Source organism: Mesocricetus auratus, unplaced genomic scaffold, assembly GCF_017639785.1.
Source record: "Mesocricetus auratus isolate SY011 unplaced genomic scaffold, BCM_Maur_2.0 Super-Scaffold_100008, whole genome shotgun sequence".
In the NCBI taxonomy this organism is placed as follows: Eukaryota; Metazoa; Chordata; class Mammalia; order Rodentia; family Cricetidae; genus Mesocricetus; species Mesocricetus auratus.
The window spans coordinates 22,401,642-22,417,366 of record NW_024429192.1 but is presented as its reverse complement, the minus strand read 5'-3'; the positions used below and the strand labels follow the sequence as shown (position 1 = coordinate 22,417,366).

The 15,725-nt window shown below is 41.4% G+C and overlaps 1 protein-coding gene across 9 annotated transcripts in view; it reads left to right on the top strand.

Moving 5' to 3' along the window:
* The window catches only part of Robo1 (roundabout guidance receptor 1), a 919,114-nt gene that overhangs the window by 563,772 nt on the left and 339,617 nt on the right, over positions 1-15,725 (top strand). The window lies entirely within an intron of this gene.

Sequence of the window (15,725 nt, the reverse complement as noted above, 5' to 3'; positions counted from 1 at the left end):
GTTCAGGGCACGCCCAGCTTACTCTGGGCAAAGGCCTGTCTAAGTGCTTGGGTAGGAGGAGGCTGCGGGTTGTCCCCGAGTTTTGGTCCCCAGGATGAGGCCAAATGAGTGCCATCTATCTGAGGAATCCTAAGGAGAGCTGGAGTGGAGGGGGAGTTGTGGGGGGCCAGGGGTTCCCCTCTTCCCAGGAATCCAGAATCTGTTCCTCTAATCCACTCCTTCTCTTTTGAGCCCAGGGTGTTGTTAGAAGTTGTTTTATGTAAACCAAAGTCTGTAATTAAGTTTGATTCTGAAGAAACTTGAGGAAATAACTCGTTCTCATGATAGGATCTAAACTAGACACTGCCTGGCTGGGCTTAGAAGGGTGCTTGCAAGTGTCTGAAAGGGAACAGTAAGTTACCTGACAGTCCTTGTTGGCTAGACAGAACAGAGGGTTGCCTTAGGATGAATTAAATAGTTCTGCAACTCCAGAAGAAGTGCTGGAAAGATGCGGCTTAAGATACCTCCTGTCCTAAGAGAAAGCACGGTGTGGGGGCTTGCAAACAGTTTTCCTGAACGCCTTAAGAACCTTCAACGGTGGATGACTGAAGCATGCACTCAACTTTTGTTTCTTCCCTCTTGGTAAATTCTGATTTCAATCATGGATCCAGTTTCAGGCCTACACACACACACACACACACACACCAACCTTATTATAGTCACATAGTGAGTGAGCTTCAAGTTGCAGCGGGGGCCTAAATGTTAGTCACTTAGTTTGCATAATCATGAAATAATTTTGAGGCTAGTTTGAACATTTGTGGTCTCTGGTGATTCTTCATGTTTAGATCAAAGGTTTTACTTAAGCCAAGAGGCTACAAAAAAAGAAAAAGAAAAAGGAGAAAAAAAAGGAAAACCCACCCACAAGAAGTAAAAGATAGTAAATAAATGCCTAAAAGGATGTAAGCTCCTGAGATGTTTCCTCGGCGGAAAGTTGAAAGGCACATTTGAGCTAAGCTGAATAGGAAACACACTAAGTTGTTCCTGCTTTGAAGAAAGCAGAAATTGAAATCTCAGCCTTGACTATGTCATCTGTGTCACAGTGAATGGATGAGAAGATTAAACCAACTTCCAACATCCCCTTTCTGTATGGCAGCCTTTCTTCTCAATTCGCATATCTAGATGGTTGACTAGTTCCCCACTCCCAATTCTCAGCCATGGATGCAAATCCAAAACGTTAAGATCTGATCTATCCGGCTCTCTCTGTTTTTTGTTTTTGTTTTTCTCTGTCTCCCCTTAGTTTAATTTACAGCCCCAGATACCTTTGAGATTTTTTTCGTTGATTCACCTTCTCTGTTAAAGTTTGTTCACGTGTGTAAAGGAAGGTGTCAATGTGATGAATGACTGGGGGGCAGATTACTGAAGATAGAGGGATTAATGGTCATTAGTCACTGCTGGAGCTGAGTTTGTGTATGCTGGGGCATTTTATCATGGCTGTAGATTAAAGATAGGGTCACACTAATAGGGTATCCCTGAAAGCTTGTCCTGTCAGCCTTCAAATTCTGTCTTCACTTGGGAAATATGTGGGGGGTGGAGTCTTCACTCATGTTTAATAATTTGAACGGCGCTTAGTATCTGAGATGGCAATTTGACTCAATGTGGGCCATGTTTGGACTCAGCGCTAATGTGGGTTCTAGGCTTATCTTCACTTAACTTGCATGCGAGCCCTTGACTTTGTGGCCCTCAGGTTTCCCTCTAGTGTTGCTTGCCTACACTGCCAGGCTCCAGGCCTCACTCACATTTTACCTGAGGCTTTTTATTCCTTTGCTTTCACTTATACTCATAGTCTGAACTTGGGAGGCCAAACCACTGGACCCCTGGGGTGATTTCATGACCCTAGTCTGTTGTAAAGCACTGGGATTGACTTAACACACACACACACACACACCTTGGCAGGGTTAGGCAGGTAACTAGTAAGTTGGATGTACCCAAGACACCTGGTCAGGGAATGAATGAAGTTCTTGAAAGATTGTGTTTCATGTTTTGCCTCCAGCCTGAGATCACAGTCTAGCACTTGTTAATGGAGTGTATTTAAGAGAAATGTGGTGAGCTTAAGTAAATCAAAGTCTACTGAGGGGATAAGGCGCCTTCGACAAGATTTAACCTGTAAAAGCATCTATTGATTGTCAGTTCTTTTTTCCTCTCCTTTTTTGTTTTTAATGCTGGCTGCCAATTTAACAAAGTCTACAGTTATCTTCAAAGAGACTATCAACTCTATTTGCGTGCGTTGATGGCATATTGAGCATTAAGCATTAAGTTTGAGAGTGTTTGCTTTTATAGCCTTAAAAAAACCTTAAAGCTGTAAAACTACAGATTCTGTGAAGCAAGAATTTGGGTGTAAAGTGGGCACTTCTTTGGTAACTCACAGTAAAAGATGAATTCATCTAATCGGTTGTTATACCTGTGTTCTCCACTATGGGTGTGTATTTTTTGAGTGAGGTTGGGACTATTGGAGGCTACCCTGAAAACAGAACAAAACACATCAGTGAAGTCTCCCTGGAACGGAGTCTTCATGTTCTGTCCTAACTAAGCCCTTGGCTCAAACTTGCCTTCAAGTGAAGAAATGATTGAACTTCTATCAAACATAGGGTGAGCTCTGAATTTCTGGTGATCTCTTTTTCTTCTCTGGGGAGGCGTGTTTCTCCACACATCTTTAGGTGAGTTTCACTCTCTGGGACAATGTCTCCCCTCTCCTTGTATCTCCCCTCCCTCTCCCTCCTCATTCTTTTTTTCTTTCTGTCCCGCATGAGGTTTGGTTACTTCAACCCATGTTGATCAGTGTTTAAATTTTGGAAAGGTAATTAGTGTGTGTGTGTGTGTGTGTGTGTGTGTGTGTGTGTGTAGGTGCTCAGGCATCATGGCGTACATGGGGAAGTGAGAGGATTACTTTCTGGAGTTGGCTCTCACCTACCTTTCCGATGTGGTGTCTCTCGTCTCTGCTGTGTTGTGCACTGTGTGCTAACTGGCTACATGCCTCTGGGGGGGCCCAGTCTCTGCTTCCCAGCTCTCCACAAGATTCTAGGATTATGGATGAGCTAGCAAATCCAGCCTTTGTACCAGGATCCTGGGATCATACTCATCGGCATATTGCTTTATCTGCTGGACTGGCTTGCTGACCTGTATTATTGTTTTAAAAAATTTTTAAACATACAGTCCTGCTTGATTTTAGATATAAATACCTAAATTCTTGATGTCTTTAAAAATGTCTCTGTCCCTGATAATGGGTCCTCTGACATCTAAGGTTTGTGGTTGAGCTGCTGTAAAAGCCAATGTTTAGACCTGAAGACATTTTTCTTGAGTTTTACTATGACACGTGAAATACTCTTCTGTCAAAGTGGTATAAAGCACTCCATTTCAACTAACTGCGACAATGGTTTACTTCTTTTTTATAGCGAACAGATTTTTAGCTATAACAATATTTATAACGGAAAAATAGCTGAGTTCCAGGAGTGCAATTGGAAAGAAATTTAGGAAAACATTTAATAAAGGACCTAAGTGTTGGAGGCCTCATCTGGTACCTTTTGTGTTCATAAAAGATGCTATGGCGGACTGGAGAGATGGTGCCAAGGTTAAGAGCACTGGCTGCTCTTCCGGAGGACCCAGGTTCAATTCCCAGCACCCACATGAGATCTGGTGCACTCCTCTGGCCTGCAGGCATACATGTAGACAGAACACTGTATACAAAATAAGTAAATAAATCTTTAAAAAAAGATGCTAAGGCAAGATTTATGCTAATTTTGAAAATTTAGTTTTGCAGGTGAGTGTGGTAGATGTATGTGTGTATGGGTGTTTCTGACTTTGTGCACATGGTGTCTGGCTGGCACATAAAGGGTCCTACACTGTCATGTTAGGCCTTATTCCTCTGAGACAGGTTCTCCCACTGAACTTGGAGCAAGGTTGGCAGGTAGCAAACCTCAGTGATTCCTGTCAAGGCTTCCCTCAGCACTGGGGTTACAGGCTCTGCCTTATATTATGGTGGGTTCTGAGAATTTTGTTTGGGTCCTCACACTTGTATAGCAAGAGCATACTGAATCATCTTTCTAGACCTTGATGTCTTTAAAGAACATCCAGTTGTTAACACAGAATTGTAAACTGCCCTGAAAACTTGCTTTTTTTTTTTTTAAGTTCGAAATTCCAAGTAAATCGAAGTTAGGCCTAAGGTAATCTGTATAATGTGCAAATTGAGGAATAAGTAAAGGTAAAGGGAAAAGAAAATAGAAACAGAAGTTAAGAGAAATGCAGTAGAGGATGAGGTCTGTAATTATAAGGTGTTGGTTTGTTTGTTTTGTTTGCATGAGACAGGGTTTCATTAAGTAGCCCAGGCTAGCTGGAACTCACAGACATCTGCATGCTTCTGTGTCTCAAACGCTAAGGCCTAACCCTTAATGTAGTTAAAATATATGGAGAAAATATGAGGTGAGGGCTTAGCCTAGTGGTAGGGTGTTTGCCTATCTTATGCAAGGCCCTGGGTCTGATCCCTAGCTCCATACAATCATTTACACACATACATACACACACACACACACACACACACACACACACATACACACACAGACATACACACATACATACATACACACAGACACATATAGACACACACAGAGACACACAGACACAGATACACATAGACACACCAGGCACACACACAGAGAGACACACACAGAGACACACACACTTACATGCACACACATACACACAGATACAGACACATATAGACACACACACAGAGACACAGGGGAAAGGGGAGTGTAGAATGGATGTAGAATGTATAGTTCATTCTAAGTGGATTCTGGCTGTGTTCCTTGACCACACACGGCAGGAGAAGCCAAGGAGGAGGACTAAGGATTTATGAAAATCTGATACCAGTGTCTGTGCTTTGTTTTGCAACTATGTAAAGAATTAGAGCTTTTATATTTTATTAAAGTAGAATCTGTGGAAACCCATCCAAGTCTATAATGCAGGGAAAGGGTTCCTTTCACACTGCAGTTCATAAGACTTTAGAACACTGTCTGCATCCTAGCTGCATAGGAGCAAACACTAAAGAGTAACTATCATCACACCTTTTCCTAGAGGAGGTAAGTGAAGTGATGGGGGGAAGTGACTTCAGAGTGAGGTTGATGCTGGGATGAAGTAGGAAACTTGTGATGACGTCTATAAGTGCATGAATCTCCAACTATCACTTACTGAAAGGTCATCACTGTTTCGTGCAACATTTGTAAGAGTCCTGTGGCAGAGGTGGTGTTGTAGGTTATAGGCTAGATATTTATTTACCTTTACTTTATAGTTGTAGAGACATCACTGAGGAGTTGGGAAATGTGGATGAAGCTGGTATGTGACCCAGGCTTGTTCGAAACTCTTTGTTAATGAATATTGTCCAAGTTGAAAAGGAGAATTGAAGATAAAAAAAATTATGGCTCAATCACCTTTTTCTTTACCCCATGGGAGGCTGTTGTTTGAGCATTTGAGAGTTTGAAAGGGAGACATTATGTTTCCTGTCGTGAAGAAAATGGTCTTTAAACCTTTAGATCACCCAGGAAGAAAGTCCAGTCTTTATATCTATCCAGATTGCATTCAGCTTTGATCCCATCTTGGCTGAAAGTAGGGGACTCAATGTATGTCAAAACAGGGCCTGCTGGAGGTACAGATGCATATAGATCCCAAGTTGTGTTTGGGCAAATGAACGCTATTCTCTTTCATGCACACTTCAGGAGAGATTTTTCTTCTCTGACTCTCAAGGCACATAATTGGTACTTGTCAGGGACGAGCCTGCAGAGAGACAATCATCTCCCCTGTGGTCGCTCTTCCCCTCTGGGTGAGCTCTGGCCTGGCAGTCATTTAGCAGTAGATGAGCCTTCTGCTTGATTGCCATTCCTAGATGACTCACTTCATGGTTACTGATCATGGAAGGGTTGAGCATTAATACCTGGTTGATCAGCTGGCTAGAAACTGCTTATGCATAGCCAATAAAGTTGCCATCCTGTGGAGATCAAAAGACCGCCTCCTTTACAATTCTGGATTAGAACGGTTTCCTTTTCTCCACCTGCACTCTGAGCTCTTTAGTTCAATCTTGCTGCTGACCAAGAGGAAGCAAAAAAAAAAAAAAAGATTATAGTGTACAGGGAGGTATCTTTGATCTCCCCCACCTCTAACACTGGGAGGTGTCATGTCGCTTCCTTCACGGGAGAACCACGCCTCATTACCCATCATTCAAAAACAGGCTACTACAAAGTTCCTTAACTTATTTTGATTTGGCTTATACACATCTTATGAAAAGTGCTACACTAGTGTTTTGAACAGTTATGTCTGCATATTTCTGATCTCATTCATGGAGAGAAGTCCCATTATGGCTACAGCTTTGCTTAGCTTAGAGTCGGAAAAGAACGGCCACTGCTTGTGTTTCATTCATTTTGCTTTGTGGGGGTTATATGTATAGATGACAAATGGTAAAATAGTCCATCAAGTCTGACGTTAACTAGTCTGTAAGGTTTAATGTCTGTCTACCAGTTAGATACTTACACGAAGCTTTGAAAGCACCTTCAGTGGATAAGAGCGGATGCCAACAGAGTACTGTGGTTCCTGTTAAGTGCCAAGTGATTGATTGACATGTATCTTGTAGGAAGTAATCTGCTTTGGTACCTAATAAGGCAACGTATCTGGAGGATCTAATACAAATAAACAAACAAAAACCCCCAGCATATTTGAAAAGTACTTCTTGGAATAGCTGTTCACTGTCACACTTTCAAAGATGCTTTGGATCAGATTCTAGAAAGCATCCAGTTGGAAATCTATTCCTCTTCTGTAGCATTAGAGGTCCTGAGAGCAGGGCACAATTCTCCACTGTCAGCTATGGAAGGAGCATTCCCCGGACAGTCCCCTAAAATTATTTGGGAGGAGTTCGGTTTGAGATGATTAGGTGCCCGATTTATAAAAAGATGACCTGTATTTTTATTTTATGTGGACGTGTATATGCTTGACTATGTGTCTACCATGTGCCTACAGGAGCTCTCAGAGGCCGGGAGAGAGCATCCAATCCCCTGCAATCGAGTTACAGGTAGTTGTTAGCTGCCTGTAACCCAGTCCAGGTCTTCAGCAAGAACGGAAGTTCCCTTTAGCTGTCAAGCCAACTCTCCACCTTCAGGGCTCCAGTTTTCACTGCCCCCTGCCTACAGATCCTCCATTGAAGGTCAAGAAAAATATTTGAAGACTGAAGTTGTTAGATGTACCTATTTGATACTTTAAAAATCATTTCTGGTATTTGCCATCTCCTGATTGAATTGTAAGCTTGAAGGACAGCAGGAGATGAATCTCAGATATCATGAAGAGTTCAGTGCCTGCTGCCCAGGAATGTTAATAATGCCCCATTACGGAAAAGATAATCCACTTATCCTCATTTCTGAACTGTAGGGAGTGGGGAGTCAGAGGCCAGAATCGAACTTCTGTCCAGGAATGTGATTCTGTGTCTGTTATAGTTAGCTTCCCTTGTCAGGTTGACATACCTTGGAAAGGGAACCATGGTTAAGGGATTGCGTTGGCTGGGTTGACTGTCCATGGGGCGTTTCTGTAATTAGTAATTAATGTAGGAGAACCCAGTCCACTGTGGGAGATACCATCCCTAGGCAAGTGGGCCGAGGCCCCATGAGAAAGGTAGCTGTAACTTAGACTGGGGGTATTCCATCAAATGGTGTTCCTCCATGGCTTCAGCTCTGTCTCTCCACACTTGTGCCTTGAGGGCTTGCCCTGGCTTTCCTACAGAGATAGACTGCCAACCCGAAAGCAGACTAAGCCTTTCCCGCCCCAGTTTGGTGTTGTCCGCAGCAACCAAAAACCATAGGCCTTTCAAGATGGACATCAGATGGCTGCAGTGCAGCTGTAGATAACGCTAGAGAACCAGTCCACGCTTCATAATTTCATCTCCTAACCCGAATGGCTTGCATTCTGTTCCATTTTCCTGCTTTAGTGTATGATTTGTTTTTTTAGTGATGGGCTAAATTCTAACTTGGCTCAAGCAATGTGCCTATCCCTTTCATAGGAAACTCAACCTGTGCTTTTAGTTCCATGAATCCTGGTTTTGTTTATTAAGGCTTGCTTTCGAAGTTGGCCTTTTATCACGCCCAGGCATCACTAAATGGAGCTTGCTCGTATAACAGAGTGAGCGAAAGCACATTTGTACATGTTAACTACACACCTCAGGGTAACTCTAAACGACTTCAGCTTCTCGGTTTGGGAAGTACTTCAGTCACTCCAGACCATTCAATTAGCAAGCTGTGTGCAGGAAAGTAAACTACCTTGTACAGCCTGTGGGGCGACGAAACGCATCAGCTTTTCCCTCTTCTGTGTGGAGAAGCAGCAGTGCCCCAGCAAGCTTTTAAGCTCACTGCTGCAAGTGTCATAAGTGAATGAGCGTCTCCAGGCACAGAGTTCCTAAACCTAAGCAAAGAGCAGGGCAAACGGACAGAAGTCAAGCCTTCATTTGGGTAGCTCTGCTTATGCGAAGCACATACGCTCCTCTTTGAGGCCTCCACTTTTCAGATTGGACAGAAAAGTAGCATAAGCACAGATTTCCATTAGGTTTAGTGTGGTAAGAAAGGAAAGGAAATATAGTCAGATGTTTGGTCTTTAACTGCTGGGAGATTATCACTCTTTTAGAAGCATGTAGTAGATACTCTCTCCCATGATAAAAAAAAAACCCAAGCCTTATTAATTAAATGATTAATTAAATGATGAATTGATGCCATGTTTGCCCGTTTGTGTACACCGAATCCAAAGGACAAGGAGCCCATGGCAATATCTCTGATAAAAACAGGGGCATTGATAAAGTCAGAAGTTTATGGGGTGTCGCTATCTACTCTGCCAAGTGCTAACATGCCTTATCTTCTCACTTGAAGCAGCCCATTCAGAAGGAATGTGTGCTGTTATCCTCATTCATCAATATGGAAAGGAGGTCGAGAAAAGTTAAGCTCTTGATTATCATCAGGTAGTGAGTTGGAGTGAGGATTTGAAAGCAACCTGCCTGGTGTCAGGCGTCTTGCTCCTCACGGTTAACCACTTTGGAATATGTTTACTGCATCGGGATGCTTGGATTGCCTGTTTTGTTTCTGTAGGGAACCGAACTGTTGATGCCAAGATGATTTAGTTCCTTGTTGGGCCTTAGTTTTTTATGTATACTGTCTGCTCCTCTCTTCTGTTGGCAAATGATAGCTTACAGAGAGGAAATCACCCTGGTGTTACATGCCACTGATCACAACCTTCATGTACAAACATGACATGACTCTGTAAAATTTAGTCCTGTCTAGCTTGGAGAATAAAGTTGAAATAGTAAGACCCAAATAAGGTTTTTGATAGTTCAGTAGGTGAGTCTACATCAGCCCCACAGGGATTAAACTTCTCTGAGAACATGCCCACTGAAGTTGAGTTGCTTTGAGTTTGGACATAAATGCTTTGTTGGTGATAAGTTGTTATTGATGACCTGATAGGAGGAGCTGTGTTAGAATTAGTGACAGCTGTTTCTTTAAGGTCTATCCTTCTGCAATGACAGGGTTCATAGCAAACAAAGAAAAACAGAGCATTAAATAATACTAAGAAACAAAAACTGTGGTCCCTGCTTGTCAAACCTGAGTGAGTCTGCAGTCCTTATGAAAAACAGCAGCATAAATAGCATACTTTCAGAGGCAGGCAGTGTGGGTAGAAACCTTATTCTTCTTTAAAAAAAGTTATTTTAAAGATATCTTTTCCCCCCCATGACTCTTACATTGTTTCTTAAGGATGACTTTCTCAGGTCTTCTTAGTAGTTCCCCCAATATTATTTCCAAAGGTATGGACAGAGTCATGGATTTATATTTTCTCCTCTGTTTCTAGAGTTGACAGAAGGCTTAAAGGCAGACTGACCATTCTTCCAGTTTCTTATTCAACGCCATGAATAAAGCAGTAGCATGTCTGATGCCCTCTCGTTAATGAGACTTGGATTTTTACCCTAATTTTTTAAGTTAACATTTGTACATTTTAAAAAATTTATTTACGTATGTATATATGTTAGCAAACATATTCCAAGGTGGGACTGGAGAAGTCAGAGTCCAACTTCTCTGAGTCTGTTTTCTCCATCCACTGTGTGGCTTCCTGGAATGAAACTCAGGTCATCATGCTTAGGGCCATGTACCTCTCCTGCTGAGCCGTCTCACTGGTCCCTGGTCCCACCGCAAGGTTTTTACCCTGTCTTAAAATACATCTCCTAGTAAATTTGTTTACATGCATGCATTGTTTGCCCCATGCCATTTTAATGCTACTTATTTATTATTTTATTTGGTTTAATTTGTGTGTGTGTGTGTGTGTGTGTGTGTGTGTGTGTGTGTGTGTGTGTGTGTGAATGTATTTGTGTACACATAAAGGTCAGAACAAAACATTGGATCCCCGGGAACTGCCCGTGAGTGCAGGTCCTCTGTAAGAGCAGCGAGTGCTCCCAAACTGTTGGGCCATTTCTCTAGCCCCCTACTTGTTTAATAGCACATTTTATTCATCTTGCCACAGCCTCAGCCTATTATTGTTCTCTCAAGATTAATTATTGCTGTCCTTGTGTGTGTGGTGTATGATGCACATGCCTTGGTGCTTGTGTGGAGGTCTGAGGATGTTTGCACAGGATCTGGTCCTGGGAACCCTACTCTGGTCATCAGGCTTACACAGCAAGGGTTTTATCAAACCCTGATCCATCTAGCTGCCCACTGAATGCGTTTAATGTGTTTCATAGGGATCTCCCTAAAGATAATTTGAGGATTCTTAATCCTCATCATTTGAAGAATTCATGTCATTTTACCCAAAGGTTCTTACATTATATAGATTCTAGTGACTCCCCCCCATCCAGATTTAAAATGACATAAGAAATTATGTGATCTTTCCCTACTAAGCCAGTTAGTCTAAAATCACAGTTCACAGGAAAAAAAAAACGCGAAAGAAAACAGAATTTGTGAGATTTTGTTTAGTGTCTGATGATTATTTTTAATGGCTGAAAACCGAACTGTCTACTCGGGGCCTCGATATGGAAGAAAGTGCTGAATTAAGGCACCGGGCAAAGTTAGCTAGTGCTTGTTTGGGGAATAGGACATGCGTGTAGATAAACTTGCAAATTGTTTTCAGAGAAGTCATAAGCCCTTTTAGTAAGTTCTCCCAAGTGATAAATGGTATATTAGTGTGTAAATTAATAATAAAATAATTACATTGAAAGTCCTCAGTACAAATATGGTCCACTGGTCACCGCTTTTGTGGCTACAGTGTTGTATGTCCACATAGGCCTGACTTATCTCTTGATGCATGGTGCTACCCAACAGGACTCTGTTAGAGGATCTCTCCTTCCTAGTCTTGGGCTTTCCTCATTGTGTTCCAACTAGTTAACTAGCTACATTAATGGCTTATTTATTTAACCTAAAGCCTCTGCCTTTATTGGGCTCTGTTTACACTTTACAAATTGTATTTGTTGAGTGGAGGCAAAAGTAATCATCAGTTTTACTGTTTGTGTTTATTCCTTTGTCTTAAAGCAAACAAACAAAGAACACAAAACCACAAGTCCTTGGTCAACCAGGAGCCCCTGTTGAACTTAACAAATAATTATAGTCTTGAATAAGAAGAGAGGTGATCAACACAGTTCTGAAGGTTGACTGATTGCTTCAAAGAGACACATCACCTTGTTGCACTGAATTACAGGCTAAGAAAACACTTTAAGGAAACAGAAGAAAGAAAAACAGGAAAAATCAAGGCTGTGGCAAAAAGCTGTGTGTGTGTCCCTGTGCAAGAATTTATTGCCAGATCCTATCCTAGATCTCAGTCCCCTTCTTTCATTATTTGTTTACAGATCATTAGCTGGTTGACAGAAATATTATCATGAGGGAAGCTTAATCGAAAAGTCAGTAATCAGTTCCAATCGAATATTAACCAGACATGAAAATGAAACATCCCCAGACTAACTTGTCAGTGAAAGTGTAATTTAATTTGTGAAGTATTGATTTATACATGGTTTTGAAGACTATATCTAACGTTTCTGTGAGAAATCTTGTGCATAATTCATAAATGTTTGTCAGATACCATTTGGAAGATTTTGTTAAGCACCATAGGTATTGTAATTTGCTCAGGTGGTTAAGATATATCCTAAAGCTACATATATGAGGAGTCTTTCATTTACTGTTCCTCTTAACCTCCCAACAATAGCTAGGTTATTTCTTGGTAGATGTAAGTAAATTCTGCATGTAGAATTTTTTTTAAATTTCAGTTTGTTTCACTGCCAAGTGCATGGCATTGCTTTTTGTGTCTGAACAGCTCATTGTGGGGGAATAATATGGCAGTGTCCCATCGGGGGTCATTAGGGGCATTACTCATGGAAGACATCCATCAGGGCAGCTCTCCTCATGCTAAATTCGAGAGCTGCAGCTCAGAAATAATACGAGCTGCTCACAAGCATGAGGCAGGGAATCACTTCTGAGTGGGAGAAGGTCAAGGCACGGGCAGGGAAGAGGTCAGAAGCAGTAATGTGCCCAGAGCAAGTCGAGCAGATGCGTTTGAGGCTGGAAGCCATCCCCGGCATTTCATTGTCCACAGGAGGTATGTTTAAAGATGAGCATTAGCCGATACTTTGACAAAATAGCCTGCCAAGAATAACTGACTCTTCAGCCCGTGAAAGGGTGGCTGCCATTTCCACATCTCTTTGGAAATTACTGCTGCAGTTGAATTGCCTCAGTCATGATGATCTTTATCAGCTCTGGGTCCAGAAGTCTGTTTCCTTCACTTCCTTATAAGTACATGTTTGTTTTCTTTGGGACCATAGGCAAGTTAGATTTTGTATATTTTCTTATGAAAAAGATACCTGTTTGTATAGGCATTGATTAGCATGTATGGCAGACCTACTTAGTTAGAGAAACACCTGCATCTTGTGAATACCTGTCTCACCACACTGACTTTTCTGAAAGCTGTCTCCTGTATCTGGGGATGCTCTTTCTAGATGCTCTAGTGTGGGTTCCTTTTCTTCAGTTTTCCAGCTCAGTTCCTATGGATCTAAACAATGGGTCCCCTGGAAATCTTCAACTCTCTGGTCCACAAACTGAGTACTGAGCTGATGGGCTTGTTTCCCTAGCATCCTGTACAAAACTCCCCGTGCCTACCCACGTACATCATGACTTCCTACACATATTCTTCCAGGTGTCCTTTCAGATGCTGAGGGTCTAGGATTAATCACTTATAACTAATACATGGGCCTGTCTATGAGTTATTAAGTGGTGAAGTGAATAAAACTAGGTTATGAGTTTCCTTTGCTTTGATTGGGAGTAATAGAACTGATTAATACTTATTTCTTTTATTTATCAATCCATCGATCCGTCTGTCCATCCGTCCGTCTGTCCGTCCATCCATCCATCATCCATCCATCCTCTCTCTGAGTAATGATCTCAGTTTGTGGTCCTGGCTGGTCCTATATTTGCTATGCAGACTAGACTGACCTGGAACTCAAAAAGAGATTTGCTTACCTCTGGCTGCCAGGTACTGAGATTAAAACATGTGCCATCACACCCTCCCTCCACATGTTTGAAGAAAAAAATTATACTTTTAGAAATAAGAAAGCGAACAATTGAAAGGAGATACCAGGATGACTGAATGTAACAAACTTGTATTCCAGTGTTAAAAAAACAAGCAAGTTGGCCTTAGAACATCTTTGGGGTAGTCTGTGCCAAATGTGGAAGTAATATAAAATAAGAGAACTTAGTTACGTATTGGGTCTTACAAAAGGAATTGATAGGAATTTGGATGTCTGTGCTAGCTTGGAGTTTGTGACTTTTTCTATGACATCAATCTTCTCTGGCCTCACTGAGGTATAGTGAGAAGAAACACCACTTTAACTAGGCCTAGGTTCTCTTTACTGGCCACTGAAAAGCTTTCCCCCATGCTGTGGGCAAGTTGTTCCTCATCTATGTAATGCAAGCATCCAAGTGACTGGTGTTTTGGTTGTTTCCAGAGTTAAGTTTTATAGTTTTTAGCCTAAAGGAAACCAAAGAGCTTACTTACCTTTTGCTGGGTGTGTTCTTAGTGTGATTTTTGCTTTAAGGTGCAGTGATTATAAATGAACTGAATAGTCTTATCTCCTTCAGTAGGTTTTTTTCACATTACCTTTTCTTTATCTGTAAGATGGGGGTGAGTAGGTAGCTACTTGATAAGGATCCTGTGCAAATGAAATCAATTAACATATGTAAAGGGCTTAGAATTGGTTTGACTTGTTTGAGTGTGCATTTAAGTGTGGAATGTTACATTGTTTATTACTATTTACCTATTGAGAGTCTTTGCTAAATTCCTTTGAAAGATACTCTTTCTTGCTGTTTACTGAGTGTGGCCCCTTTGGAGCGCTTCCAAACTTAAAAACAACTGTTAGGTAGCATCCTTGGACCCTTTGCACCACTTCCAAACTTAAAAACAACTGTTAGGTAGCATCCTCATGGCCAGACTCCTAGAGACTGAAGACAACAAGCAAGCCCGGTTGGAAAAGTGTGAGCATCTTGAAGAGAAAATTCCAGGTTCATTTGACAGGTCAGAGACAGATGGATTCCTGGGCAGACTGCCATGCCAATGTGATAGCCATTTCTATACCAATAAAGAAAATATAATATTGTTTATGCTGAGCAAAAAAATGGCAGCAATTAAGACTGTATCAAGTTTCTTTCCTACCCCACCTCCAATTTAAAAAAAAATGTTAATGCTTCTAAGAGGATTAAGAGATTTGCAATTTACTGTGAATTATTTTAATCAGATTAACTATCCTCATTTACTTGGAACTCAGCTCTTTTTTTTTTTTGGTGTGGGGAATGGAGGCCTTCCTATCTGTAGTAAGAGTTGGGACAGGCCAAGGTAGTATGGGCCCTAAAGAAAAATGAAGTCCTTTTGGATCCTGGAGTAATATGGTGGGCTAGACCTGTAAAGAGAGGGTCCGAAGGAGACAGAACAGAATACTGCTGACACCAGGCATTGATAATGTTCTCTGAGGTCAGGAAAACTGCATCCAACTCCCCTTTTTAGGACCTAACCACTACCTTCCGAATCCATAGGTGAATTAGTGGTATTGAAAACATGATTTGAGAGCATGAGGTCTAACAGAGCCATTGACACAGGTTGGGTAATCCAGTGTTGATTATAGATTACTAGTGTGACTCATTAGTTTGCCAAGTAGTTATCACCTTTTGTGTCTGGCGGCAGCCTGTAGTGTTGGCCCTACACTAGCCAACTGTGTGAACTTGATTACACCACTGACCTTTTCTAAATCTTGTTTTCTTATCTGTCCATTGGGAGAAGACACAATAGGAAAAGACATGTAAAGTGCTTTTGCCATTAAAAAAACATTAAGTAATTATCACAGTTTCAGTTCAAAAGTACATATAGGAATGATTTCCTAGAGACCTATCATTAAAGTGCTGAAGCCTAATACATTAGGATTTGTTTTATTTTAATAAGTTATGATTATATATGTGCTCATTAATGAGAGAGGTTGTAAATAAAGCCACTGACTGAACTATTCAGTGAAGGTATATTGTCCATCCAAAATAAGAGGGCAAGTGGATGTTTTTGTTTATTTGTTTAATGGTGTTGAGTCTCCAACATCCTAGGTAATTCTACCACTATAACTGAGTTATAGCGTAGTTCACACTGTGTACAAATTTTCTCTGCAAACTTTAATA